Source organism: Talpa occidentalis, unplaced genomic scaffold, assembly GCF_014898055.3.
Source record: "Talpa occidentalis isolate TD23 unplaced genomic scaffold, MPIMG_talOcc4v2.1 talOcc4.5, whole genome shotgun sequence".
Lineage (NCBI taxonomy): Eukaryota > Metazoa > Chordata > Mammalia > Eulipotyphla > Talpidae > Talpa > Talpa occidentalis.
This window is the reverse complement of record NW_023604861.1, coordinates 22,613,791-22,641,054: the sequence shown is the minus strand read 5'-3', so window position 1 is coordinate 22,641,054 and position 27,264 is coordinate 22,613,791. Positions and strand designations below refer to the sequence as shown.

The window sequence follows — 27,264 nt, the reverse complement described above, 5'->3', positions numbered from 1 at the left end:
GCCACAGAACTCACTGTCTACCTCCGTGTGACCTTCATAGCCATTGGCTCCTCGGTGCCTTTATTTACCTTCTTCTTACATAAGCATAACCTTAGCATCTACTTCAAAGGGTTGGTGTAGATTAAATTAGGAATTGTGTAAAGGCTTTCATACAAATAGAATTTGGTTATTGGCTGTTAATAGCATTAACTAATAACTAAATGAATTCCCTCAAGCAAGACCTTATGAATATAGATCTCCTCTGACATCTTGAAGAGATACAGCCAACTATTTCATATAACTTGACTCAGAAATTGTAAGTACATCTATTCCTCGCTTTAATCTCGCTCTATTCTTAACTTTATTTCAAGACCAGCAAGGTGACACATGCAAGCTGTTGATACTTATGTTTCAGTGCGCCCATACACACATGCTGAATGCTAAACAGACCCTCCTGAGTAGCAACCAAGTCTGTATCTGAGGAAACCATCTCCTCTCTTGGATGATATTTTAAAGGACTTGACCTTCCTCTCATGCCAGTTGAGATTACTGAGCCACACAGAGAAGTTTCTGATAGGAGATAGTCATAAACAAGCTTTTGGTATGCTGAAATATAAAATGCAATTTGCAGACTATATTATTCCAGAAACCAGTTGAAAATGGAGAGCTATTCATTTTGTACATGGTTTTGTTTTTGTAAACTGAATATCTTTCTTATGATCCCTATAGCAAAGCTTCCACCCGATGGAAGAACTACAACAGACTCAGAATGGCCCAGAATTCTGGCCCTATTTTCCCATGTACTCTGAAGAATCAAGAATCATCATAACATCTCTAAGTCCCACACATTCTGAAAGGGACGCATCCAGCAGGCTCAGGGTCTCTTTCAGTCTAGCCCTGACCATGTGGGTTTGGGGTCCTGGCACAGCCACCCACAAAACCCTGAGCAGGCTCTCTATATTTATACCCTTATTCCCTCGGAAGATTAGTCCCACTCTAAGAAGTCTGACAGGCGCACGCGGTATTTAGTGAGAAGAATCAATGTTTCCAAAGTCGAGGACTTTCAGGAGAGGAAGGACATCCTTCCCCATCTGCCCTCTGACTCCTTGTGTCCCTCTGTGACCATTAATCCATCACATTGGGCCACAGGGGTGCATCTTAAACAGAAGATTCTCTTCCTGGGCACCTGGTGCAAGTGTAGTGCTTAAATATTCTAAGACACATCCATTTAAGTTATTCCTAGGAATCCTACACCTTGTGAGTGACCCACAGGGATCATTGAATAAGCCTTTTTTGAATAACAAAATAATTTGTTGAAAGTAGTGAATTGGTGTGTAAGGACGGTCTGAGATGTAATCACTGCATTTAAGCCTCTGTTACTTGCTAGTTATTAAGCAGTCACTTTCAAATATGTGGTCTTAACTACCTTCTTAAAGTGAGTGCTATTATTTTTATTTTGCTTGTGAGAATACTGAATCCCAAAATGTTTTCTCTAGGGGGATGTTGGCGTATGAGTTCAGTTAGGATTTGTATTCATGTCCGCATCTCAAGATCAGCTTTCTTTGTATAAACTACCTTGAGGAACATAACATCATCAAAAGAAAATATGCCTTAGAAAGGGATTTTGAAGGCACAGAAAAACACGAATTTTATTTCAGGAGTCACTGGCCTTGCATACTACAGGTAAATAATTAGTGATTTTCTATATCGATATTTTTTCATGAAATGAAAGGCAACTGATTTAGTGCACAGTTAAATCTTTTTGTTTGTTTGTTTTATGTTCTTTTTTGAGTGTAAGATGTTTTATTTGCCCTTTTTAAACTTCAATATAGACAAATTTGAATTGTTAAAAGAGTCTTCTAAATTTAGGACAAGCTCTATAACTTACTCAGCTTATTTGTAAGAATAGAGGCAAATGCAATGAAGAGGTCTGGGTGGTGATAATTTCTCCTTTTCTTTGACTCCTTATCTGAGAGGATTTTAGCTTTTACTAGAGATATTGGGATGCAATGAAGAATGATGTGAGAAAGTGCATTTTCATGTTAAAAAGTTTGATTTTTCTAGCTTGGTGGGTGCTGCCTGGTAGATTTGCACTTGGCTGTAGTCGGGGCCGGGGGCGAGGGTCATAGGAGTCTTCTGTATTTTCAGTGATGGACTACTTTTTAAAAAAAAAAAAGATTTATTTTATTTATTTAGGCATACAAGAGCTGAGTTGTAGGCCAGAGATGTGAGGGGTGAGAGGATTCACCAGAGACAGAGTGGGGAGCATAACAGGCAGATCTACTGAAATACACTGCTGAGGGGAACAGCGGGCAAGACAGGAGAGATCTGCTGTGCCATGTGGGTAGCTCTCTGGTGGGGGATTGAACTCATGCTGCTGTGGCTTTATAGTGCTTTATGGTGCTGAGAGTTAACCACTTTCATCACCAGGGAGGCCCAGTGATGGACTACTTTTGACTGCTTTCTGGACACTTGCTTTTCACTGTTAACTTGGACAATGTAAGAATATGAAAAGCCAGTATGGAAAAGTTCTTATGAGTGGAAGAGGAATGAAGTGGAATGTTTGCTTCTTTATATTTTTAGAGTGCCCTATTTTTCTAACAATGGACTGGTGGCAAAGACATTAGGATTTGGATTTGACCTCTGCCATTTTTTGGCTGTGTTGACCTAGTCACATTATTTAAATTCTCTATATCTCGGTTCTGTTCTTCAGAGAGATAAAGATACCTGCTTGAAGTAATTATGAATAAAATTAAGACTTAGTACTCAAGTAGTTTTGAAAGCATACCTGGCAAAGGTACATGTTAGCAATTTGTATTAATTATGTTTGGTATCTTGAAAGGCATATGAATTCTTGAATTCAAGAATTGAATAATGTTGCTGACATTTCATGTGAAATATAAAAACAGCTGTTCATTCTTTGTCCTTTTCTTTATTTGCAGCATATTTCATTAAAATTATAATAGTCTTAGGATATAGGCCTGAGCTCTTACTCTTGATTTAGACACTGAGAAATAATATATTTCAATATATATCTACATTTCTATGTGTCTTTCATCCAGGGAAGCTGTCAGCTCTGTGTAGGAGTCAGGAAAAATACTATTGACATTTAGGGATGGTATTCAGGAAGGTTTTCATTCAAAAAGAAAAGTTGGCATTGTTATGGTGGTAGCAGGCTAGAATTTTAAGTGACCTGAGCTAAAAAAAGACATGGATGGAGGAGTTCTAGCAAATTTGATTTCTTGGCCCTCATAGAAATCAACAACCCATATGAAATGGGGAGTGGATAAAATACCAGGTAAAAACCCCACAAATGCTTTTTGTAGTGACAAAAGTCTTCCAAGTATTACTTAAAGATAGTATTGCAGATTCAATTTAAAGAGTTAATACCTTGCATGTGAGAACTCAATTTTACTAGATCAAAGATGACAACTGAGTTAAAAATTATGGTTAATTTTATCCAGATATTGATGAATGTATCTTGAGAAACATCTAAATCAACAACTGAACTCACAAATAAAGAACCCAAGACGTAGTGTGATTCCAGGAGTATTTATTTTTTTTTTTTTTTTTTTTTTATTTTTTTTTTTTTTAATAATAAATTTTTTTATATTACCCCATACAATTGCAAGCGCCCCATTCTGACCCCAATCCTTCCCCTCCCGCCCCCACCCCCAAAAAGTGTCTCTGGTTCATAGTTTTTTGTTGATTTTGATTTTCACTTTCTTATATTCATTTTCCTGGTCCCTTATTTAAGTTTTCTAGATTCCTGCTATGAGTGAGACCATCCGGTATTTTTCTTTTTCTTTTTGGCTTATTTCGCTGAGCATGATCCCTTCCAGTGCCATCCATGTTGCTGCAAATTGCATGTGTTTATCTTTTTTGAATGCTGAGTAATATTCCATGGTGTATATGTACCACATCTTCTTGATCCAGTCATCTATTTTTGGGCATTTGGGTTGTTTCCAAAGCTTAGCTATTGTAAACAGTGCTGCTATAAACATAGGAGTGCAGGTGCTCTTTGGAATTGATGTTTCTGTGTCCTTTGGGTAAATACCTAGGAGTGGAATTGCTGGATCATATGGAAGCTCTATGTTTAGTAGGTCCAGAAATCTCCACACAGCTCTCCATAGTGGTTGGACCAGTTTGCACTCCCACCAACAGTGCACAAGAGTTCCTTTTTCTCCACATCCTCGCCAACATTTGTTGTTGCTAGTTTTTTTAATATGTGCCATTCTCACTGGTGTGAGATGGTATCTCATGGTAGTTTTGATTTGCATTTCCCTGATGACAAGTGATGTTGAACATTTTTTCATATGTCTGTTGGCCATTTGCATTTCCTCTTCAGAGAAGTTTCTTTTTAGCTCTTCTGCCCATTTTTTGACTGGATTATTTTCTTTGTTGTTGCTGAGTCTCATCAGCTCTTTGCAGTTTTTGTGATCAGTCCTTTATCATTAGTGTTGTGTGCAAAAATGTTCTCCCAGTTGGTGGGGTTTCTCTTTGTTTTTGTTATTGTCTCTTTTGCTGTGCAGAAGCTCTTTAATTTGATGTAGTCCCAGCTGTTTATCTTTCTCTTCACTATCACTGCTTTGGGTGATGTGTCTGTAAAGATGTCTTTGATGTGCAAATCCCGTAGTGTTTCGCCTATATTTCCTTCTATGTATTTTATGGTTTCAGGTCTTATGTCTAGTTCTTTAATCCATTTTGAGTTGATTTTTGTGTATGGTGTGAGGTAGTGGTCAAGCTTCATTCTTTTGCATGTAGCGACCCAGTTTTCCCAGCACCATTTATTGAACAAACTTTTTTGCTCCAATGCATAGTCTTTGCTCCTTTGTCAAAGATTAGTTGACCATAAATCTGTGGGTTTATTTCTGGATTTTCTATTCGATTCCATTGGTCTGTATGTCTGTTCTTGTTCCAATACCATGCAGTTTTGATGATTATGGCTTTGTAGTATAGTTTGAAGTCTGGGAGTGTGATGCCTCCATTTCCTTCTTTTTTTTCAGTAGAGCTTTGGCTATTCGGGGTTTTGGTGATTCCATATGAATTTCATCAATAATTGTTCTATTTCTTTGAAGAATGCCATTGAGATTTTGATTGGAATAGCATTGAATCTGTATATTGCTTTTGGTAGGATGGCCATTTTAATAATGTTTATTCTTCCAATCCATGAGCAGGGGATGTCTTTCCATTTCTTTGTGTCTTCTTCTATTTCTTTTAACAGTGTTTTATAGTTTTCTTTGTATAGGTCCTTTACCTCTTTTGTTAGATTTATTCCCAAATATTTGATTTTTTTGTTTCGATAATAAAAGGGGTGGTTTTTTGATTTCTTCTTCTTCAGATTTATTGTTTGTGTATAGGAAGGCTACTGACTTTTGCGTGTTGATTTTGTATCCTGCCACTTTACTGAATTGATTGATGAGTTGAATTAGTTTTTCTGTGGAGATTTTGGGGTTCTCTATGTATATTATCATATCATCTGCAAATAGTGATAGTTTGACTTCTTCTTTTCCTATTTGGATTCCTTGGATGTCTTTCTCTTGTCTTATTGCTCTGGCTAGGACTTCCAGTATTATATTGAAAAGCAGTGGTGAGAGTGGACATCCTTGTCTTGTTCCAGATCTTAATGGAATTGCTTTCAGCTTTTCACCATTGAGAATGATACTGGCTGTTGGCTTCTCATAGATGGCTTTTATGATGTTGAGGTATGTTCCTTGTATCCCAAGAATTTCAAGGGCTTTTATCATGACTGGGTGTTGCACTTTGTCGAAAGCTTTCTCAGCATCTATTGATAGTATCATATGGTTTTTATATTTCTTTTTGTTGATGTGTTGGATAACGTTGATTGATTTTCGGATGTTAAACCATCCTTGTGCCCCTGGAATGAATCCAACTTGGTCGTGGTGAATTATCTTATGGATACATTGTTGGATTCTGATAGCTAAAATTTATTGAGGATTTTTGCATCAGTGTTCATTAGGGAGATTGGCCTATAGTTTTCCTTTTTTGTGTTGTCCTTATTCGGTTTTGGTATTAGTGTAATATTGGCTTCATAGAACGTGTTTGGTATTGTCCCTTCCTTCTCAATTTTTTGGAAGAGTTTGTGAAGGATAGGCACTAATTCGTCTCTGAATGTTTGGTAGAATTCATTTGTAAATCCATCAGGTCCTGGGCTTTTGTTTTTGGGGAGGTTTTTAATTACCATTTCAATTTCGCTGCTTGTAATTGGTCTGTTTAGGTGTTCTATTTCTTCTTTATCTAGCTTTGGGTGATTGTAGAGTTGTAGGAATTTGTCCATCTCCTCTAGATTGTTGAACTTGTTTCCATATAACTGTTCATAGTAGTTACTGATTATTCTTTGGATTTCTGCTGTGTCCGTTGTGATTTCTCCTCTTTCATTTATGATTCTGTGTATTTGTGCTTTCTCCCTTTTTCCTTTGTGAGCCTGGCTAGGGTTTGTCTATTTTATTTATTTTTTCAAAGAACCAGCTCTTGGTTTCATTGATCTTTTGGATTGTTTTTTTAGTTTCAATTTCATTTATTTCTGCTTTGGTTTTTATTATTTCTTTTCTTCTACTGGTTCTGGGGTTTTTTGTTGTTCTTTTTCTAGATCTTTGAGCTTCGAGATTAGGTTGTTTCTTTGAGTTCTTTCTTGTTTTTTGATGTGAGCTTCTATTGCTATATATTTTCCTCTTATTACTGCTTTTGCTGCATCCCATACATTTAGGATATTGGTGTCCTCCTTGTCATTCAATTCAAAGAATTTTTTAATTTCTTCTTTGATCTCCTCGTTAGTCCAGTGGTCTTCCAGTAGTGTGGCTTTTAATCTCCATGAGGTAGGATAGTTCCTTGCCTTCTTTTTATGATTTATTTCTAGTTTGATGCCTTCGTGGTCAGAAAAGATGGTTGGTATGATGTCAATCTTGGTGTATCTGTTGATGTTTGTCTTGTGCCCCAGTATGTGATCGATCCTGGAGAATGATCCATGTGCGCTGAGAAAAATGTGTACTCCGTTTTTTTTGGGTTTAGTGTTCTATAGATGTCTGTTAAGCCCAAATGCTCTAGGTCCTTATTTAGAGCTTTAGTTTCTTTACTTATTTTTTGTCTTGTTGATCTATCCATTGTTGATAGTGGTGTGTTGAGGTCTCCCACTACATATGTGTTTTCTCTGATGTCTGTTTTCAGAGAGGACAACAGTTGTCTGATATATTTTGGTGCTCTTTCGTTTGGTGAATATATGTTAATGAGTGTTATTTCTTCTTGAAGTATTGTCCCCTTAATCATAATGTAGTGACCATTGGGGTCTCTTTTTATTTTTTTGAGTTTGAAGTCTGTTTTATCTGATATAAGTATAGCTGTTCCTGCTTTCTTTTTTGGCCCATTTGCTTGTAGGATTGTTTTCCATCCTTTGACTTTGAGCCTATTTTTATCTTTTGTAGCTAAATGTGTTTCCTGGAGACAGCAAAAGGTTGGGTTTTGTTTCTTAATCCAGGCTGCAACTCTGTGTCTTTTTATTGAAGAGTTTAGTCCATTTACATTTAGAGTTAATATTGATATGTTAGCATCTGTATTTGCCATTATGTTTGTCTTTCCTTTGATTTTATTTATTTATTCTTTTAATAACTTTTTTTTTTTTTTTGGTCTTCTTTCGTTGTTATTCGTCCCTCTGAGGTTCTGGCTTTAGGATTCCTTGTAGTATTTTTTGGAGTGGGGGTTTAGTCGCAATGAAATTCCGGAGTTTCTCTTTGTCTGGGAAGGTCCATATTCTTTCTTCATGGAGGAAAGAGAGCTTTGCGGGATAGAGTATTCTTGGTTGGCATCTGTTTTCTTGGAGTCTGTTGACTATGTCCCTCCACTCTCTCCTTGCCCGTAGTGTTTCTTCAGAGAAGTCTGATGTCAGCCTGATTGGTTTTCCTTTGAATGTTATCTGTTTCTTCCCTCTTGTCAGCTTCATTATTTTTTCCTTGTCCTGGATTCTTGGGAGCTTTACTATTATGTGTCTTGCTGTGTTTTTCCTTTCGTCGTGGAAGTTTGGTGTTCTTCTTGCTTCTTGTATATCAATTTTCAGCTCCTTCTTCTCATTTGGGAAGTTCTCTTCAATTATATCCATGAATATTTTCTCTGTTCCTACATCTCTCTCCTCTCCTTCTGGAATTCCTATAACTCTTATATTTCCTTTCCTCATGGAGTCAGATAGTTCCCGAAGTCTTTCTTCATTCTTTTTCCTTCGTACTTCTCTTTCCTTTTCTGTTTTGGTTCTTTTTATTTCTGTGTCTTCAAGATTACTTATTCGTTCTTCCATTTCATCTATTCTGCTTTCATTGCTTTTCCCAGAGTTCTTTAGTTCCTCCATTAATTCTTTGATCTCCTGCATTTCTCTTACTTCCCTCTTTAGGGACTCAATTTCCTTCTTCTGATCTATCACTTTTATAATCATGGCAATTTTAAATTCTCTTTCTGGAAGGCTCAGAAGTTCTTCCAAGTTGCTGTCGTTGCAATCTGGGGAGTGGTTTTCTTTTTGTGGTGTGCTTCTTTCCTGAGGAGTTTTTAGGTTGCGTGTGGTTCTTCTACTCCCTACTGTCTGTTTTCTAATTTGTCGTATGCGTTGGGACACTGTGTTGCTCGGACTGACTGACATCTTGGGTGAACTTCTCCGCTCCCCTCTGGCTCTTCCAGGAGCCATCTCTGTCTTCTGGGGGAGCTTTCTGCTGGTTTTAGGCAGTTTTTACTGAAGAAATGTCCCTGTTCTCAAATGGCGAAGCGGGATGCAGTCCCTGCGCCTCCGGTTTCAGGCACACTCTTCTGCACACCCGGTCTGCCCCGGACGTGGGTGCCTGCTCCCTCTGTGGGCTCAGACTGCTGGTCGGAAGGGGCCTGGCGTGGAATAACTTCCCGGCTGGCCACTGGGTCCTCCAGAAACCTTCTGCCCTTTTCAAGCAGTCTTAAGAAATGTCCTGTTTTATAGGGTGTTAGTGACTTTTTTTTTTCCCCTGGTCGCTAGGTGGCGCCAGAGATCTCTCCTATTGTCCTTGGGGGGCTGTTTTTCGCCTACCCCCACCCCGTGGGACAGAGAACAGAGCGGGAATGGTAGGGTACACCTCAACAGCTTTGGGGTGCTGTGTCTGCCTTGTGCCCCACCGTCGTGGAGAAACCACGCCCCGAATTTTTGTGCCCCGGGTCTCAGTTCAAAGCCCTCAGGTCCAGGACGCGGGCTGTAGCCCAGTTCAGTGGCACGGGAATGGCGCCTTTTGCACAGCTCCCGTGCCTGGGCGCCTGGTTCCTGCTCACTCAGGGAGGGACCTTCACCTCAGTGAGGACCTCCGCGCGTCTCCCCGCAAGCCTAGGTCGTCTCCCCGCAAGCCTAGGTCTCAGGCGCGGGGACCTGGGCAGCCGCGATCCAGGTCTGCACTTGCTTTTCAAGCTCCCCGAGCGCGCCGCTCTCCGCGCAAGCTTACCGGCAGCCCGGGCTGTGTGGGTCTCCCGGGGTCTTTGTTCTTCTCTAATGGCGCCCGGAGCCGTTCGCTCACCGCTGCGGCGGATCCTGCAGGGTTCGCCTCAGCTCCCGTTCACGGGGTGTGGTGGCTGCAATAGTTCCTTTCCACTCCCAGTCCCGCTTGCTGCGTCGTTTGTTCTTGTGGGCCGTTTTGGTTTGTTGTTTCCTCCTCTCTGCTGGTCGGAGAGTGCCGCCTCTGTGGGCGGGGGAGGGGAGCAGGGTTCTGCGCTTCCCTCCCTTCTAGTCCTCTTTTATGGCCACTTTCTTCTTCGGGCAGTTTGCTGGAGTCGTCCGTTTATCTTCCGTGTCCCAGTTCTCACTGGGACCTGCCGCTTTTCCTCCCTATTAACTTTTTTTAATGGGAGATCTTACTCGCAGCGTCTCCTCGCCGCCATGTTGCTCCGCCCCCTTGATCTTATCCATTCTTGGCACTTCAGTTATCACTTACTCACTGATAACTCCTCTCTCATCCTAGGTTCCTTCAAAAGCCAAGTGAGGCAAAGACTTGAGTGCCAGTAGTTTATTTGGAAAGGTATCCAGGCAGTGGCAGCAATGCAGGGGAAGTGAGACAGGGAAGGAGGAAAGGCCAGCAGATGGATGCTTTTCAAGTAGACCCTCCTGTGCAGGGGCCTGGCGCTGGAGGCTTCCAACATCTTTTTTTTTTTTTTTTATTCCTATGTGATGGAGATATGAATAATTTTAATGATCTTTTCATACATGCATATTCTATTTTATATTCTCTATATATTCTTTTTAAAATATCATTCTTAACAATAGCAAGATATTGGATTATCTAGATATTACATTATTGTAAATTATGTAATAAATTTTCTTTTTGTGGACTTCAAGGTTAGTACTTATTTTCTTTCCTAATTTATATAATACTGGCTTGTACATCTGTAAACTAATTTCTTTTTCAAAATTTCTATATATTTTCTTTTTATTTATTTATTTATTTATTTATTTATATATTTTTATTTTTATATTCCCCATACAATTGCAACCCTCTTAACAAATGAAGCTCAGATTGATCTGCCCAAAGGAGAACAGAAAGAAGCATTTATTCATTAGTTTCTACTTCCCATTGATCAAGGGTTGCCTCTTAGGAGTTAACTCCTCATCCCTCTGGGGCACACATATACAAGCCTCAGGCAGCTAATAAAGACAAATGGTTAAAACCCAGGAGTGGAAATATTTGCAAATTGCAAAATACATTCCAGACTAACTTCATATTTCCTTAATACATAAAGAATTCCCACAATAGAAAAATGAGCAAACATTTTACAGAAAAAAATTACAGAGTGACTAATCAGCTACATGGTGAAAGGCTAAAATCCACTTTGAAATCCACTTATAACTACGCACATTTAAATACAACAATACACCATTTTTCTCCTATCTTATTGAAACACTAAAATGTTTTATAACAGCTAGTGTTGGCTAGAAGAAACAAATATTCTCAAATTATGTTGAGATATTTGGAAATACCAAGATTTCTTGTGAACAGTAGCTCATAAAAAGGAATTTATCTAACTGTTTTACTAACTGTAGAGATGTTCATTGAGGCTCAAATCTTGAGACAACACCATTTTCATCAACAGGAAATATATTAGTGATATCCTTTCATTGTGCTACTTTGCAACTGTGATTAGAAATGGGTAGGTTTAGGGCCTCCCCAGTGGCGCAGCGGTTGAGTGCTGAGTTGTGGAGCTGCCCGCAGCCTCTGCAGCACTGGTTCCATGCCCAGCCAATGGGCGAGGGTCCCACATGGCACGCAGACCTCTCCTACCACCCGCTGCTCCCCTCAGCAGTGTACTTCGGTCCTTCTGCCTGTTCTGCTCCCCGCTCAGGCTCTGGTGAATTCTCTTACCCTCCCGTGCTTCTGACTGTACCCAGTGCTTGTATAAATAAATAAATAAATCTTTAAAAAAAAATGGGTAGATTTAGCGACTTACATGGAATGTCAATATATTGGTTAAGAAAAGAAAATTGTAAAACACAACACTTGTGTAAACAAAAGGATCATTTACTTATCATGTATACATAGATTTTCCTGGGCTTATATATGCAACTGATAATATAGTTCAATCTGGGCAGTAACACCCTAATGGGAAGGGAGATTGGTGGGGACAACATCACCTGCAAAAATGCCTCGTTGTTCACATCATTTTTTTAAAAAAGATATATTTATTTATGCATGTAAGAACTGGGGTACAGACCAGAGGTGTAGGGGTGAGAGAGTTCACCAGAGACAGAGTGGGGAGCAGAACAGGAAGATGTACTAAAATACACTGCTGAGGGGAGCTGCAGGCGAGACAGGAGAGGTCTGCTGTGCCATGTGGGTAGCTCCCTGGCCTGGGATTGAACTTGTGCTGCAGTGTCTGCGGATAGCATCATAGTGATGTGTCTTAACCTCTTGTGTCACCAGAGAGGCCCTGTTCACATCATTTTTTATAAGCCATATTTTATAAGCCTGGTTATTTATAGATTTCTATTTTTCCAAAAATGGCAACTCTTCTTATCTCTGTCATTTTAGGCTGAGACAGTTTTGGGGGAATATCATGTTGTTCTGAGACACCATGTGTCTTCCTGATAAATGATGGCTCTAGAAATTGAAATATTCATGCTCTGATGGTGACAAATCCCTTTTGGGGTTAATTTTTATATTTATAGTTTGCTCTGACAGGAATACTAAAATCCGCATGTGCTTGTCACTGTTAGGACATTTTTGGCACGAGCAGACTTTTGCTGCTCCAGGAAAGAAAAGCTGGACGCCTCCAACAGGAGCAGCAATGAGCTGGCGTGGAACAGCCCCTTTAAGTTTGGCATTTCCCACCTCTGACTTTTTTCTTAGTCCTTTGCTTTTTTGCATTTCCCTGTGGGTTTGTCAGAAAAAAAAAAAAAAAGACTTCACACAATTACTATTTTATCAGTTGCTTCCTGGTAAAATAAGGAAGGAAATGTTGCCTCTCTGTGTGATTTAATTATCCAACATGGAAGCTTGGCACGTAACAGTGTAACTACAGCTTCAGCTAATTAGGTGAGTGACTCTTCTGATTCCCTTGTACCTTCTGTACCTGATGCTGAAGTGTGTTACTCACTGATAACTCCTGTCTCACCCTAAGTTCCTCCCAAAGCAAGGCGAAGACTTGCATGCCCTGCTTTGTTTGGAAACGTACCCCAGGCGTTGGCAGCGATGCGTGGGAAGTGAGACAGGGAAGGGAGAGACAGAGGCATATCAGGGCAACCCCTTCCACACCATTGAGCAACTCTTCAACACCAGCTGGGTGAAGCCCAGTGCAACTCCATCCTGACACTGTCTCCCCGCAGACCACAGGAGAGTCCACAGGATAAGAGCTCAGTCAAACAAGCCTGCGTCTATTTCCAATGCCAGTCACAAGTGCTGTTGACTGCTGTCCTAGCCACTGACTAGAGGTCTAAGGGGTTCCACAAACCTCTCTTTGGGTTTGCTTAACTTGCTCTGGTGGCTCACAGAACTTGGGAAACATTCTACTTACTAGAGCTTTCGTGTAGAAGGATGCAACTCAGGACCAGCCAGCTGGGGAGATGCCGAGGACAAGGATTGGGGAGGGGCACAGATTTTTGTGGTGTGAGTGTGCCAACCTCCTGGATCCTCCTCCTGCTCGCCAACCCAGAAGCACTCTGATCCCTGTCCATATTGGTTTTTATGGCGGTATGAATGATTAAATAATGATTTAATCAATGATTAAATCATTAAATGAAAAATCATTAAATCTCTCTCCCCAAGGTCAGTAGGTGAGACTATACACTCCAACCGTGGATTCATAAGGTTGGCTGCATTGGCAAGAAGTCCCAGTCACTAGCTACTAGGAACTTTCCAAATTAACATAATAAAAGACACCTTCATCTCTTTGATGACTCAGAAGTTATGAAGGTTTTAGGAGCTCTGTGCCAGGAAAAGGTTGAAACCTAAATATATATTTTTTATTATAAATCGTAGTATTTATGATTTGGTCAGAACTTTGAAGGTCTGTACTATAACAAATACGAATGAGACAACAACATAAAAATAAAAATCATGGTGGGTGTCTTGCCTATTGTCCTTTAACCCAGAGGTGTTAGTTTCTAGGATTTTAGTGGATTCTACCTATTTAAGTCAAGGGCCAGCATTCAATGTCCTTGGGAAGAATAACAGGGCAAAGACTGGTTATTTGTAGCCATGTTTTTGAATTGAATTCCTCATCATTAACTCTATAATAATTGTTCTCAATTAATGGTTGTTTTAAAAACTTAGTAACTTCTTAATTTAATTTAGCGATAATGATAACACAGATACAAAGGGCCTTTATTTGGTGATCGTTCAAAGAATTTATTGACTGTCATACTTTTTTGTTTGTTTTTTAAATAACAATAGGCATGCAGAAGACAAAAATTTCAACTTAATATTCAGTGTATTTAATCAATTAGAAAAATAAAATTATAGTTAGGAGCCAAATTGCAACTATTTAAAAGTAAGAAAATATATAATTCTTCATCTCTCACTATGACAGATGCCACCCCCTTTCTACAGGGACAAACAGGCTTCCTGGCCAGGTCGCTTGTGTTGCTCCCCTTGCTGGTGTCACTGGCTGGTGAGCGTCAACCTGTGCTCAGCCCCCATGTGCAAGATAAGGCTTTCCCTTGCCTGCTGGTTTTCTGCATGGGTCGTGACCTCTTTCTCTTGCAGATACTGTCTAACTTTCATGGTGGTGTGGGCAGAGCTGTTTGGTCCAGGCCTGAGACAACTTGGGCTGTCTTCTCTTGCTAGTTGGAGATCCTGAACATGGGACTGGGTAGCTTTCTCTGCTGGGTGGAATGATGAAAGACCCTGTCACTATGCTTTTCCACCAATTCACCTTCCTCTTTCCCTCATTCAGCGTTCTCCGTCCATTGCCTCTCACGTTATTTCTAGGGTTATAGCTACACGTGGTGAGAAGAGGGAAGAAGAATATATGAGCCTCTTGTCCAGTCTGGAAATCTCAATGTCTGTTTCTCCTCCACTAAATTAGCAGTGCTCAAGTAAAGGGACCATATTTTATTTTGTGTCGTCACCGTTTAACACAATTCCTGACACATAACTGGTACTTATTAAATAAGTATTAATGAGTTAGTATACAGAATTGATTTCAACTTTGTTTTTTTACTACAGTGAACAGGAGATTTCTGTGTGGTGTTACTCGGCAGTTGTAGCTAAGGCAGATTAGGGCTCTGTTTGGCAAAATAAAAATGTGACCTTCTCTCTCCTTGTTTGGATGCCAAACTTTACATCTGTCTTTTAGTGTTATTGCCATTGCATGGAACTCAAAGATATCAGCAAAGGATTTCAGCATGCTTTATGTCACCACAATATAAGCATCAGAGAACATGTGAGTGGACAAAGAGCTTTCTAGGAGAATTTTAGAAAATGATCTAGAAACAGTTTGGCTACTCAAGGATACTGTAAAGGTAAAAAAGGAATTTTTGCTTTTCTAATAGCAGATGAGTCTATGAAACAATAGGCAACGAACATAATTAAGCATTTTATTAATTAATTTAGTGCCATGCTTTAATGGAATTCTGGGGCAAAAATAAATATAGGTTAAGATTGTTTTATACTAGTAGTAGCAGCTCCCTCTTCTTCAATGTCTCCTTGTGTGAAGCCCTAATTGAGCCACAGTACTTCTATAACTAATAAACTTCACAAATCTCCATTCTGTAGAGACAAAATTGTGGATTAGAGAAATTATATTATCTAAAGTCATATTATGTGTAAATGATGAGAATTCAACCTCAGGACTGTCCATTTTATATATTTTTTAAAAGATTTATTCATTTTATTTATACAAGAACCGGGGTACAGGCCAGATGCTTGGGAGGGTGAGAGGATTCACCAGAGACAGAGTGGGGAACAGAACAGGCAGACTGACTGAAATACACTGCTGAGGGGAGCATCCGGCCAGACAGGAAAGGTCTGCTCACCATGTGGGTTGCTCTGAGGCCGGTGGGGATCGAACTGGCACTGCAAAGGCTGCGGACAGCTTTACAGCACTGTGCCCCCAATGCCTACGCCATCAGGAGAGGCCCAGGACTGTCCACTTTAAAGCTACTGAGCTTTGCTTTCATTATGTCTCTGACAAAATGCAAAATTTCTTAAGGGAAGTATGAAAATGTAATGTGTGACAGAATAGGATTCTATGAAAAAATTTTTCTAGATTTATACAAAAATATCAGAGTGAAAACTTAGTTAATATTACAGGTTGATTGGCTGCAGTGATAGTAACAACTGTCTTTTAACAATACAATGAATTGTAATTAGCTCATTGAACTATAACGAAGAACATTGTTTCCAATGGCAATAATGTCTTATAATACAGTGACTTCTGCCCTGCCCCCTACTGTGTTATTTTCTTTCCTCCTCACTGACAAAAGCATTCAACAAAATGACAAAATAGTAGAGGGCACAGCTGAAACAAATTTTGAAACAAACAGCCAAAGATAAGTGTGTCACATGAGAACAGCTCTTAATTGTTCTGTGATAATTCACTCAAAATATAATGATGTTGTTAGAAAGAATGAACTAGTTTCTTGCAGATTAAGAGAAAATCATTTGTAGAAGATGAAAGGGCATCTAGCATTTGAATAGACAGAGAAAAGAACTGCAAGAACATGAAATTACTTTTTTGCCTGATAAGACATTTATCTGTGTTTCTCTATCCTTTTGCTAAATGAGGTCTAAAAGTTAGAGTCCTTTGAAAGCAGAAATAGTATTAGGTTGGAATTCTGTTCCAACCATTCAGCAGACAGACATAAATAAGCATTGCATGGGGCTGGTTACTAATGAGGAGACCTCTACTGCAAAAATTATCTTAACTAGCATTTTTTGTATTTTTTTTTCCTGGAAATTGCTCAGGGCTTCTTACCAAAAGCCAAGTTCTCATGCTGTATATGCAAGGAAATAAGCAGTGTAAAGAGTCTAACCTTCACTGGGAGAATTTGGAATCTAAACTACATTAGCTCAAATGGTGCTTCTAATGTTCATACAGATTTCAAAGCAGATAGGTCATGGTAATTGCCTTAGAAGATAAGTCCAATCCACTCAATTTTTTGAACAATTCATTCTTCTACTTGAGGCTGCCTAACAATATAAAATAGACTTTGGATTGAACTTAAATTTGAGCTTCCCAATCTGTGACTTTTGTTGTTAGCATCCAATATGGAATCTTTATCCCACTTTATGATTGTCTCTCCTACTCGAAGTTGAACAGCCCATGGATGGTGTGTTTGGCAGGTATGGGAAGAATCTGAAGTTTTTGCATGAAACAGTGAAATTTGGCTTTTAAGTGTTTTCAAAATTAATAGATGGAAATTCTTGGAGACTTCTTGGAGTAATATTCCTGGGAACTTTTTGCTATAAATCTTTTCAACAAGGGTTTCTCTAGAAATAGGGATCTAACTAGTGTAATGCAGAGGAATGAAAGGATGGAAGAAGGAGGACTGAAATTATAAGGGTTAATTCTAAGCAATATAGCACATAACTGTTTCTGAGAGACCCACCTACTCAATATAACCAATTTGTGCAGAAATTATAAATGTGTATATTCAAAATATGCATATCAAAAACTCATGGACGTGAAACAGACAAAAAATTGAAAGAATGTATTTGAAACCTACTTATTGATTATATCATTTTCCAGAAAATACAAGGAATTTGTATCCATTGAGAAATGTTTGGGAATTCTGATAATATCAAGTACTGATGCAGATGAGGATGAGTATTCAGCGATCCAGTGATTCACTCTAGGTTTATAGACAAAGGAGTATTTCTCATGTGCCCTAGGGGACAAGTGCAAAAATGTCCAAAACATTCAAAATTATTTTGAACATCCACACAAATGCTACATACTTACTGTTAGGGGAAATCATGCCCCTCCCTCCATTCATATGTTGAAACTCTAACCCTGGTACCTCAGAATATGGCTATACTCGGAAATGGAGACTTTTTAAGAGATCATTAAGTTACAACAGGTCATTATTCATTATGATGGTTTCTAACCCATGTCTGGTGTCCCTGTAAGGAGAGGAGATTAGGACACAAGAGAGATTCTGGGATGGGGGAGAAGGTGACCATCTCCAAGCCAAGGAGAGAGGATTTAAGAGAAACAAAATCTAAGGACACCTTGGGCTTCCATCCTCCAGGAAATAAATTTCTGTTATTTCTAACACCTAATCTGAGATATTTTGTTATGACAGTCTTAGCAAACTAATAAACTTATCCTGTTTGTAGAAAAAGCAATCCAAATATCCATCTGCAGGAAAATGTATTTTTAAATGTAGTATATTAAAATCATACATAACATAATATTACACTGGAGTAAGCAATTATATATTATAATTGCACTGGAACTGCAATTATATTAACTCACACTCCTTCAAACATAGCATTAATTAAGTGAGTACTACAGATGCATGTTTTGACCAAGATGACCTTAATTTTTCTCTTCAGCTGACTACACTTGAGATTTATTCCTGACTACAGGATCTGGACCTCCCTTTTTATAGTGTTTATTTTAGAAAACTTTTATTCCTAAATTTTTTTCTGGGCCCCTTTTAGAGGTCTGTCTTCCAGCCTCCTGCCAGCTTTATAACCCAGGAAAGGCTTTGTCATGGATCTGGGAGTCATTTCCTTTGAAATGTAATCATCAAGCCAAGCCCCTATCTCCCAGTCTCTGTGGGAGATGGTCTGAAATAAAGTCTTCTTATCTGTTTAACTTTTTTTCCCTTTGACAATGTGAAGTATAATACCATTTCTAAGAAACCTTAATCCAACAAAAGAAATGTGTAGCTCAGGGATTTGTATATATGTGATAAAACCATTAAAAACAAAACCTCTAAAGAATGAAAAGGACACATTTGGAAGGTGGTTTTCTTTGGGTCAGATCATTTACACAGTACTAGCGCTGTTCTATTTCTTAAATCATTTCAGAAGTTTTTAAATAATTTTATAATGACTCACAATGTATAAATTTAATCTATATTATTTCTATGTATGTTGTCTGTAATAAATGGAAAGAAACCAATAAAGTTAGGTCTACCTTTAAGAAATCATATCATATGCTAGAGAAAGGAATTAAACAGAAAAGCAAAACAAATAATAAACAATAATAATAATGAATAATAATTGAGAACAACCAAGTTGGGAGGGAGTTGGCTACACTGTTAGATTTTTCAACCATACAGAAAATTTGAAATGTATTTATAGTTGAAGTGGAATTTTCATCCTTTATAGATCAAATTCTAGTCTAATGACAGCAGCTGGACCCAGAATTGCAGCACAAAGCTATCGCCATAATCGGAACAGTTCTCATATACAAATTTTTCGTTCTTACAGTGTTCCAGGTATCTCTTGTACTCTTACTGTTTATAGAGTTAAAGAGCTGGGAAACCAAACTTCTGGAAGAGCAGGAGCCCAAGGCAGGGCCAGAATAATCAGCAGTAGCGATATATGAGCCTTGTCCTGAGATAAAACCTTTACTGTAACTCAGTGTGAGGGCACCTCATCCCCCTGCATTTCAATTATTTCAAGTTCCCGAAATGTAGAAGAGAATCTGATTCTTTGCCTGGAGCATGGACAAAGGCGGCTCCTGTGGGTTAGTCCACCAGTTTGAAAGAAAATGTCAACCTGGGATGATCTCCAGCAGTTGAAATGGCAGCCCAGATAACCCCCGCTGTCAGGGAAGGTAAATGTTTTTCTATTCAGAGAATCTGAATGGTTCTCTGACAAATATTTTAGGGGCTCTTTGCCTTCCTCTTGTGCTGTGTTTTCTCCACCAGATCTGGCACTCATCTCTTGAATGTCCAGAAGCGGGAAGAAAGATGAGAATCAGATTTTAGGGGTAGAATAGTAAGATTTTTAAACCTGTACTAGAGTGGAGTTTATTTTAATCTCTTAGTGTCTCCACTCCTTTTGATGAATGTGTGCCTCTAGGCAGACAAGAAGACTTGAATGTTAGATTCCAGTGCTCTGTCTCATAGGAATTTTGGAAGGTAGATAAGATTATAGAATAACCATCAATCAAAATTTATAAGATCTGGTATTGAGGAATTTTCTAATAATCTGTAGAGTAAGGCAAAGCTGACTGTAGATGAGGAAGAAATGAACTAATTTATCCAAATAATTGTTTTCTATTACCTTCAAAATAATAATTGTTTACATACTAATAACAAGCAAAGCACACATTTAGGAGATACATTCTGATAATTATGTGTAGTAAAAGTAGTAGGTCAAAAACTTAACTGAAGTTAAACATGTTACAAATAAAAAAAAGTGATTCAACTCTATTCATTTTTCTACCAAAAGTTTTAAGTTTTGTGTGTCAAACATAGATAACGAAAATGGTTTCAGCTAGAATTTGACAGTAGAGGCAAATATTTGCATAAACAAAAATGCTCTCAGAATTTAACTTGTAAAAGTAAACAAGAGGCATTGTAACCATGGCTAAACTTCATGGAAATAATTTTTTTATGTATTAGAGGAAATTGTCTCTTTATGATGTGTTATCTATATCCATTTAAGCAACACTTCTTTTTTTTTGTTTGTTTGTTGTTATACATGCACTGGGTACAGTCAGAAGTGCAGGAGGGTGAGCAGAGCAGGCAGAAGGACCAAAGTACACTGCTGGTCTGTGTGCCATGTGGGATTGGCCGGGGAGGCTTCGCATCAATTCAACACTTCTTTAGCTTTGGTTATATTCAGGCATAATTCCTGGTGTTGGGGATTTAAGAATTAGACAAAGTCTATGCCACCAAGTTATTCATTGCTTGAATTGAAATGACAGAAAAGTTCACAGCTATCATCATGTATTTTAGTCTGAGCTAGTTATGCAAAATCAATCACTAACGATGGGGTTTAGAGTAGTGAGAAATTCCCAGATAAGTGTGTCCCAGCTAAAACTTGGAAATGAATAGGAATAGAGATTTATCAGGTCGGTGGCAGAATGGATGGATGCCTCTAGGTGGATCAAAGATGACTGATTTTCATAACGAACCATCTATTCAGAAGATGCCTTAAGGTCATTTGTGAAACACAAAAGAAAAACAATTCAAGTTTTGAAAAGATACTTACATTAAGCTTCAGAAAATAAAAATAATAGTTAATCTCTGGAGCCTAGGAGAACTTGATCCTCAACTTGTACTGATCTTGAAACAGTCGGAAACTCAGCCATTCTTGGTTTATCTGTGTCCATACAATCTTATTTATTTGCTTACAAATTTAAGTAATATTCTTAGTGTTTCTATTTGTCCTACAAGCTCTAGACATTTTAATTCTTAGGAGTCACCAGTCTCAAGATTTCTAAGAAGCATGTAGGGCAGTTTTTAAATCCTCCAAAATTTTTAGAACATTCAAGAAAGGCAATAAAACACTAAATTGAATTTTCCAGCATCTTATAGATATTCATGTGTCAAAAGTAACCCTTTGTAGCCCAAGGTTATATGTCATAATTCCTCTGATTTCACTAAAGTTTATTACAGTGAAAAAAATACCCACATGGCTTTGCCTGTATATTCAGTTTACCAGCATCCAAGGAAGACAGATTTAGATATATTAAAATGTGGCTTCTGTTTTTTTTAATGATATGCAGTCACATAAAAAATAGTTTGCAGAACACTTTGTCCTACAAATTAGCTGTGAGGAAGTCTTTGACTTAAAATTCTTCTAGCTTGGGAACACTAGATTAGATATGAAAATAAATTAAATATATTATTAATTAATTCATTTGAAATAGTTGAACATTAATGATTGTTCCAACAGTGGAAACAGAGATGGAAAACTGTCAAATAATAGTGAGTTGCTCTGAATTCTGTCTGGCTTCCAGAAATTGAATTGGGAACAGATGTCTGCCCACATGGTGAAAATGCTCTTATTAGTAAATGTTTCTTTACATGAAGGACATGATCACAAAAATGATTCTGTAGTGGACCCCCAGTCAAGGGAAAGAAATATGAGATAGGCTGAAAGCTATGCCATTTTCTTCAAATTTCAGGATCAGAGTCAAGTAATTCTGAGCAATTTTTTTTCTAGGATACTTAGAGAAGAAAAACTTTGCAATTCACTCATAATTTGTTTTCTGTGAACATTTTGATGAACAACAAGGGATGGTTGATTAAAAGATTAGACACATAAAATAGGCTTAGATTTAATCCTCCTTAATTCAGTTTTAGACCCTACTATATTTACATTTGCTAGTTAGAGAGACCAAAACAGACTTTTAATTAAAAAATTTAAGGAAATAGTGGTTTAAAAAAATAGAAAGACTTATTTATAGTAAAATAAAATAAAACAGTTTACCTTATCTGGATGTTGATTATATGTGTAACCTTTGTTTTAATTCTAGTATTAGAACAGGTTAGTTTTGCTTACTCTACATGCTTCATCAAAATTTTCATGACAATTTGATATAAAAAATATTTGGTTAGGTACTTGGAGTTATCTTTCAAGAAGAATGAATATTTTTCTGAAATGCAGAAATACAAATGAGCGAGCATATGGCGTTGTGACATAGCTCCCTACACAATACCTCTATTTCCTTTTCAAAATTTATTCATCTATTCCCCATTTACATAGTCATTTAACTTCTTAGAAAACATGTTATCGCAAGTATTTTTTTTCAGAAAACACTTTTTACTTAGCCTTTACCTAGGTAAAACTCCCTGGATTGTTTTACTTAGAAATAAGAAACACTTATTTTAATATTTAAAAGAAAGTCTTTCTCAGAGTAAAGGGTGTTAGAAACTTTTTAAAAAATCATTTATTTTTTATTGATGTTACTTTGCATTGTAACATTCTATACATTTCAGGTGTTCATCACTGAGGATCAACATGTATACCATACTTTTGACACAGTTTTTTCTCTGCAAATCTTTTTTGATTTCATTGGAGAGCTGACTTGAGAGGGTAAGGTAAGTTTAGTAGTTACCAGCAGGGGGCAGCAGAGGCTATAGGATCTGAAAATCTGAAAGGAGCTCCACCAGCTAAGATGGGTGTAGTCTTGCAATCTTCCATTTTTGCTGTGTTGCGTCTCTAGGCTATGAGTACATAGGAGAGTAGTCCAGGGAATTTTGAATCATACTCTCTGTGGCAGTGGCTGGGGTATATGTAGTTTCCAAAAGCTACCAGTTATTCTCCTGCATACGAAGGGGTACTAAGAGAGTAGGCTAGGAAGGATCTTCAAGATGGACACCTACTTTCTCAAGGGGTCACCATACAGAACTGTGGAAAGACAAACCACGGATAGACTTTCTAGCAACTTCTTCTTTTTTTTTTGAAAGATTTATTTATTTATGCATACAAGAGCTGGGGCACAAGTCAGAGATGCGGGGAGTGAGAGGATCCACCAGAGAGACTGGGGAACAGAACAGGCAGATTGACTGAAATACATTGCTGAGGGCAGCCTTTCTAGCAACTTCTCTGCAGGTATTTGGTCTCATGTTATCTCATCATATGATAGGAAGAGCTTGAAATAGCCTGAATTATTTCCTGAGATCCCCAAAGGACTCATACGTACCCATGAAACTGAAGTTTAGACTTGGCTGCTGTATAAAGAAGACAAAGACCTTCTGAATCTGTCTTCTGCAATGGCTCTCTTATTACAGCTGCCCTATGCTTTAAACTTAAGTCAGTGGCTTTAGCCTTCACTTAAATGGCAAAATGTTTCCCTCTGTACTAAACTCTTAATATTTCCACTAAAGTCATCACTAGTTGTTAGAACACTTAGTCCCAATTTGGCTTAGATATGCAGATTTCTATTTGAGCTGGAGTTCCTTGCATATTAACTCTTATCATCATGCTGGATTCAGTGATGGGTAACTTTCTTTTCTTTTTCAAGTAAAACGTGGGTTTCCATTTCTATTTTAAAGCTGAATCTGCACTGGTCAAACAGGAGTTGAATTAAGACTTGGAATAACAAAAGGTAAATAAATGTAGACATTTTTGTGATTTTAGATAACATTTCTTACAAGGCAGGATTTACTTTCTGTGCTCACTACTTTAATTTTCCAAGATAGAGCCCAAGATGAGAGAACATGAGTACTGTATTCTTTTTTTTTTTAAAGAGAATTTATTTTCAGTATGCCACATTCTTCATTGACATTTTATTTATTTATTTTTAAAGATTTATTTATTCATGCATACAAGAGCTGGGACTCAGGCGTCGAGGTGAGAGGATTCACCAGAGACAGAGTGAGGAACAGAACAGGCAGATTGACTGAAATACACTGCTGAGCGGAGCATTGGGCGAGGCAGGAGAGGTCTGCTGTGCCATGTGGGTTGCTCCCTGGCTGGAGATTGAACTCATGCTGCAGTGGCTGTGGACAGCTTCATAGGCTGCATCCCAACCCCTGCACCACCAGGGAGGCCCTCTCTTTTTTTTTTGTTATCGATTGGTTCTTCTTCCAATTGTGTTCATAATATTTCAACTTCTTCTTCCAATTAGGTTAAAGGGAATGCATTCTAAATGTGTTGAGAAGCTTTTATAAGATTTTAACCATGCTCAATTTGTGTTTAAGAGAGAGGAATCTAACTGTTCTATGATGAACAGATGGCAAGAGGATAATAGCAAAAGCAGGATAAATTAGGAAACTAAATAATGATCTTGGAGAGATCTTGGCTACTTGGGTTATGAGAGTAGTGATGGAACTAGAGAGAGTAGAGCTCTCTAGAATGTACTTTGGAGATTATAAATGAACTGGGTTGATTTTTCCATAGAAAGGTGGGAAGGCGGAGAAGAGAGAGAAAGATTTGGAAAAGAAATGTTTGGAAATCTGTCTTGTTTTTCTTTCAGTGCCCTTGTAGAACTCCTTGCATCACCATTTGTCCTCATATCTTACTAAAGAAATCAGGTAGACTAAGACTAAACCAAAGTCGGAAAGGCTAGTAAATCTTAAAATTAAAAACACCAAGAGTACAAAGACAGGTAGATTTTCATTATTAAACACCTGTGTGTTTGAGGTAGTCATGGTGGATGATATTACTCTTGGAATATAAATTTAAAATTTCCTCACATTTAAGACTAAAATAAAAGACAAAATGTCTGTCTTATTGTATCCTATGTTGTAAGGGAATTAATGTGTTTTCTCTTACTCAAATATGTGTATGCAAAACATGATATATTCTGAAGAAAAAAACAAACATGTGACATCACGCTGTTTTATGGAGCGAAAGAAATGGGCACATGGAGTGGGGTGACATGTGCTATGTAGTGCTTGCCAGAGGCGCTGGGAAATCCCAAGTTGTTTCCACAAAGTGTGTTTCTGCATGTCCAGTTCTGGGGTCAGTCTGTCTCAATGTCAAGTGTGAGCATAGACGCATTTGGTTGGACCTTAAACATCACTATGTAAACATTCTTTCTGTTTCCTTTAGTAGTCTGTTCTTTTTAGTGAGGTTCTGGCTTATTTTCTTTTTGCCATTTATGCAAGTGATTTAAAAAAAAAGTTTGCTGAGTAATGACCCCATGAGAGCATTAGAATGGGAGTCTGGATTTCTTTTCTTTTTTTTTTAATTAAAGATTTATTTATTTATGCATACAAGAACTGGAGTACAGGCCAGAGATGTGGTGGGAGGCGGGGTGAGAAGATTCACCAGAGACAGAGTGGGAACCAGAACAGGCAGATTGACTGAAATACACTGCTGAGGGGAGCAGCGGGCGAGACAGGATAGGTCTGCTGCACCATGTGGGTCACCTCCCTTGCTGGCCGGGGATCGAACTCGTGCTGCACAGGCTGCAGACAGCTTCATAGTGCTGTGCTTAACCCCTTACGCCACCACCAGGGAGGCCCCAAGTCTGGATTTTTGTTTGTGATATCTGGCTTTCTTACCAAATACCTAGGCAAGTCATCCTTCCTGGAGAAATGATTATAATTTGGGGTGTCTTGCTCGATGATTCGCCAAATGTCTTCCAGCTCCACTTATTTGTGACTCTTATATTTGATGCTCATGTGAGAGTAATGTCAGTTCTTCATGACATCCGTGGGCTGCCAGTTTTGTTTTAAATGAAAGAGCCTCAGCAACCGCATCGTATATCAGCAATTTCAGAGAAACATAAATATTTAAACTTTCAAGGCAAAGAGAATGTAATGACTACAGGCTGTTGTTTTAATCCTGATGATAATTTGTTTTCAGTGGGGAGGGGATGTTCATTGAATCCACATTTTGTTTTTTCTTGGAATTATATTCTTGAGCCACCTTTTTTTCTTGAATACTGTTTATTTCTATCTGTTCCACCTGCCTGTTATTTATTTATTTTTCTCTTCTGAAAAATTTAAAAAGTTAATGAGGAGCAAGTTTTCAAATTCCCCTGAGTCAAGAGTATCTGTATTCATTCTCTCTGTTGTACAGGGTAACATGGATTATAAAGCCGGTGGATCACTTCTTATGATCTGATACATTTTATACAGATGCTGCATTTCATGGGGCTAACCATGTTCTGTTATACAATGATCTAATTCAATGCCAAGACATTTCAAGAATGTTATACAGACAGTACCCTGGCAAGAAGAATTTCTCCTTGATTGGAGTGAGCCAATAAAATCAAAGTTAGACATAATAAGCAAGATACATTGGCTTAGTTGGTAACAGGAAATGAACAGTGAATGGTTTCCTTTGTGAGTCCACAGTGATCAGATAATTCTATTGTCTCTTTCTTGCTATGATGTTTATTGGTAGTTATCTACAACAAGAAGCTTAACCTTAAGCACTGTGATAGCTCAGAGAGCTGCCAGAGTACATTCAAAGCATATAAAGAAAAGGGTGTTGGATGAAGATACTCCTGCCTGGTGTACTGAAAACCCAAGCCATCTGATAGACTGCTGGTTTGATTCTTCTCCATTTGGATAAATTTGAGAACTCCCATAATTTTGAGAAGTAAAGTTGAGATTCTCAAGTTCCTGTCCTAAGATCAAACAAGGACCCATTTCCACGTGGATGTTTTACTTTTAACTTGGAGGAAATTTGTGAAAGTTCAAATTGCTCATTGCACCTGCCCATTATATCCATTCTCTACTAAAAATTTCTTTTTTTTTTTTTAAAGATTTATTTATTTATTTATACAAGCACTAGGTACAGTCAGAAGTGCAGGAGGGTGAGAGAATTCACCAGAGCCAGAGTGGGGAGCAGAACAGACAGACGAAATACACTGCTGAGGGGAATAGTGGGTACTGCAGGAGAGGTCTGCGTGTCATGTGGGACCCTCACCCAGAGGCCGGGAATCGAACCGGCACTACAGAGGCTGCGGGCAGCTTCACAGCCCAGCGCTCAACCGCTGCGCCACCAGGGGAGGCCCTACTAAAAATTTCTATTGTCACATTAGTTTCACTCACCCCATTTGGCAGTTGAGAGTTACCAACTCTTGTTTAGGAGCTGCTTTCTTGTTGACTATTTCATTGTCAAGACAAAGTTGATAGTGTACTCTGTAAAGCTTTCGCAAGTGGGGCTGGCTCCATACTGAGAATAGCGCATTCATGGGCTACTTGATCTGAACATGTTTTCTGTACAACTAACATGATACCTGTACACACTATACAAAATCATTGCTAGATTTTAGTTTCAATTGTGTTAACAATGCAAACACATCTTGAAGTAGAGCTTAGCATACATTTTGAAATAGAGGCTAGTCCGAAAGTTACTTTCTGCCTCTAAAAATTAACAGCAATTAGCATCTTTATCTGCTTTAGCCCTCAACCCCCTCTCTCTCCTAGACCATGCCAGGCAGCTACAAAACTGTCTCACAGCACTGATCTGT

General features: G+C 38.4%; 1 long non-coding RNA gene across 1 annotated transcript; it reads left to right on the top strand.

Moving 5' to 3' along the window:
* Nucleotides 1-26,179, top strand: LOC119259606 (uncharacterized). The gene is made up of 5 exons (XR_005128511.2): nucleotides 1-295; nucleotides 1,476-1,662; nucleotides 22,328-22,429; nucleotides 23,387-23,439; nucleotides 25,863-26,179. It is a non-coding gene; the product is annotated as an uncharacterized LOC119259606 (long non-coding RNA).
* The last annotated feature ends 1,085 nt before the right edge of the window (nucleotides 26,180-27,264 follow it).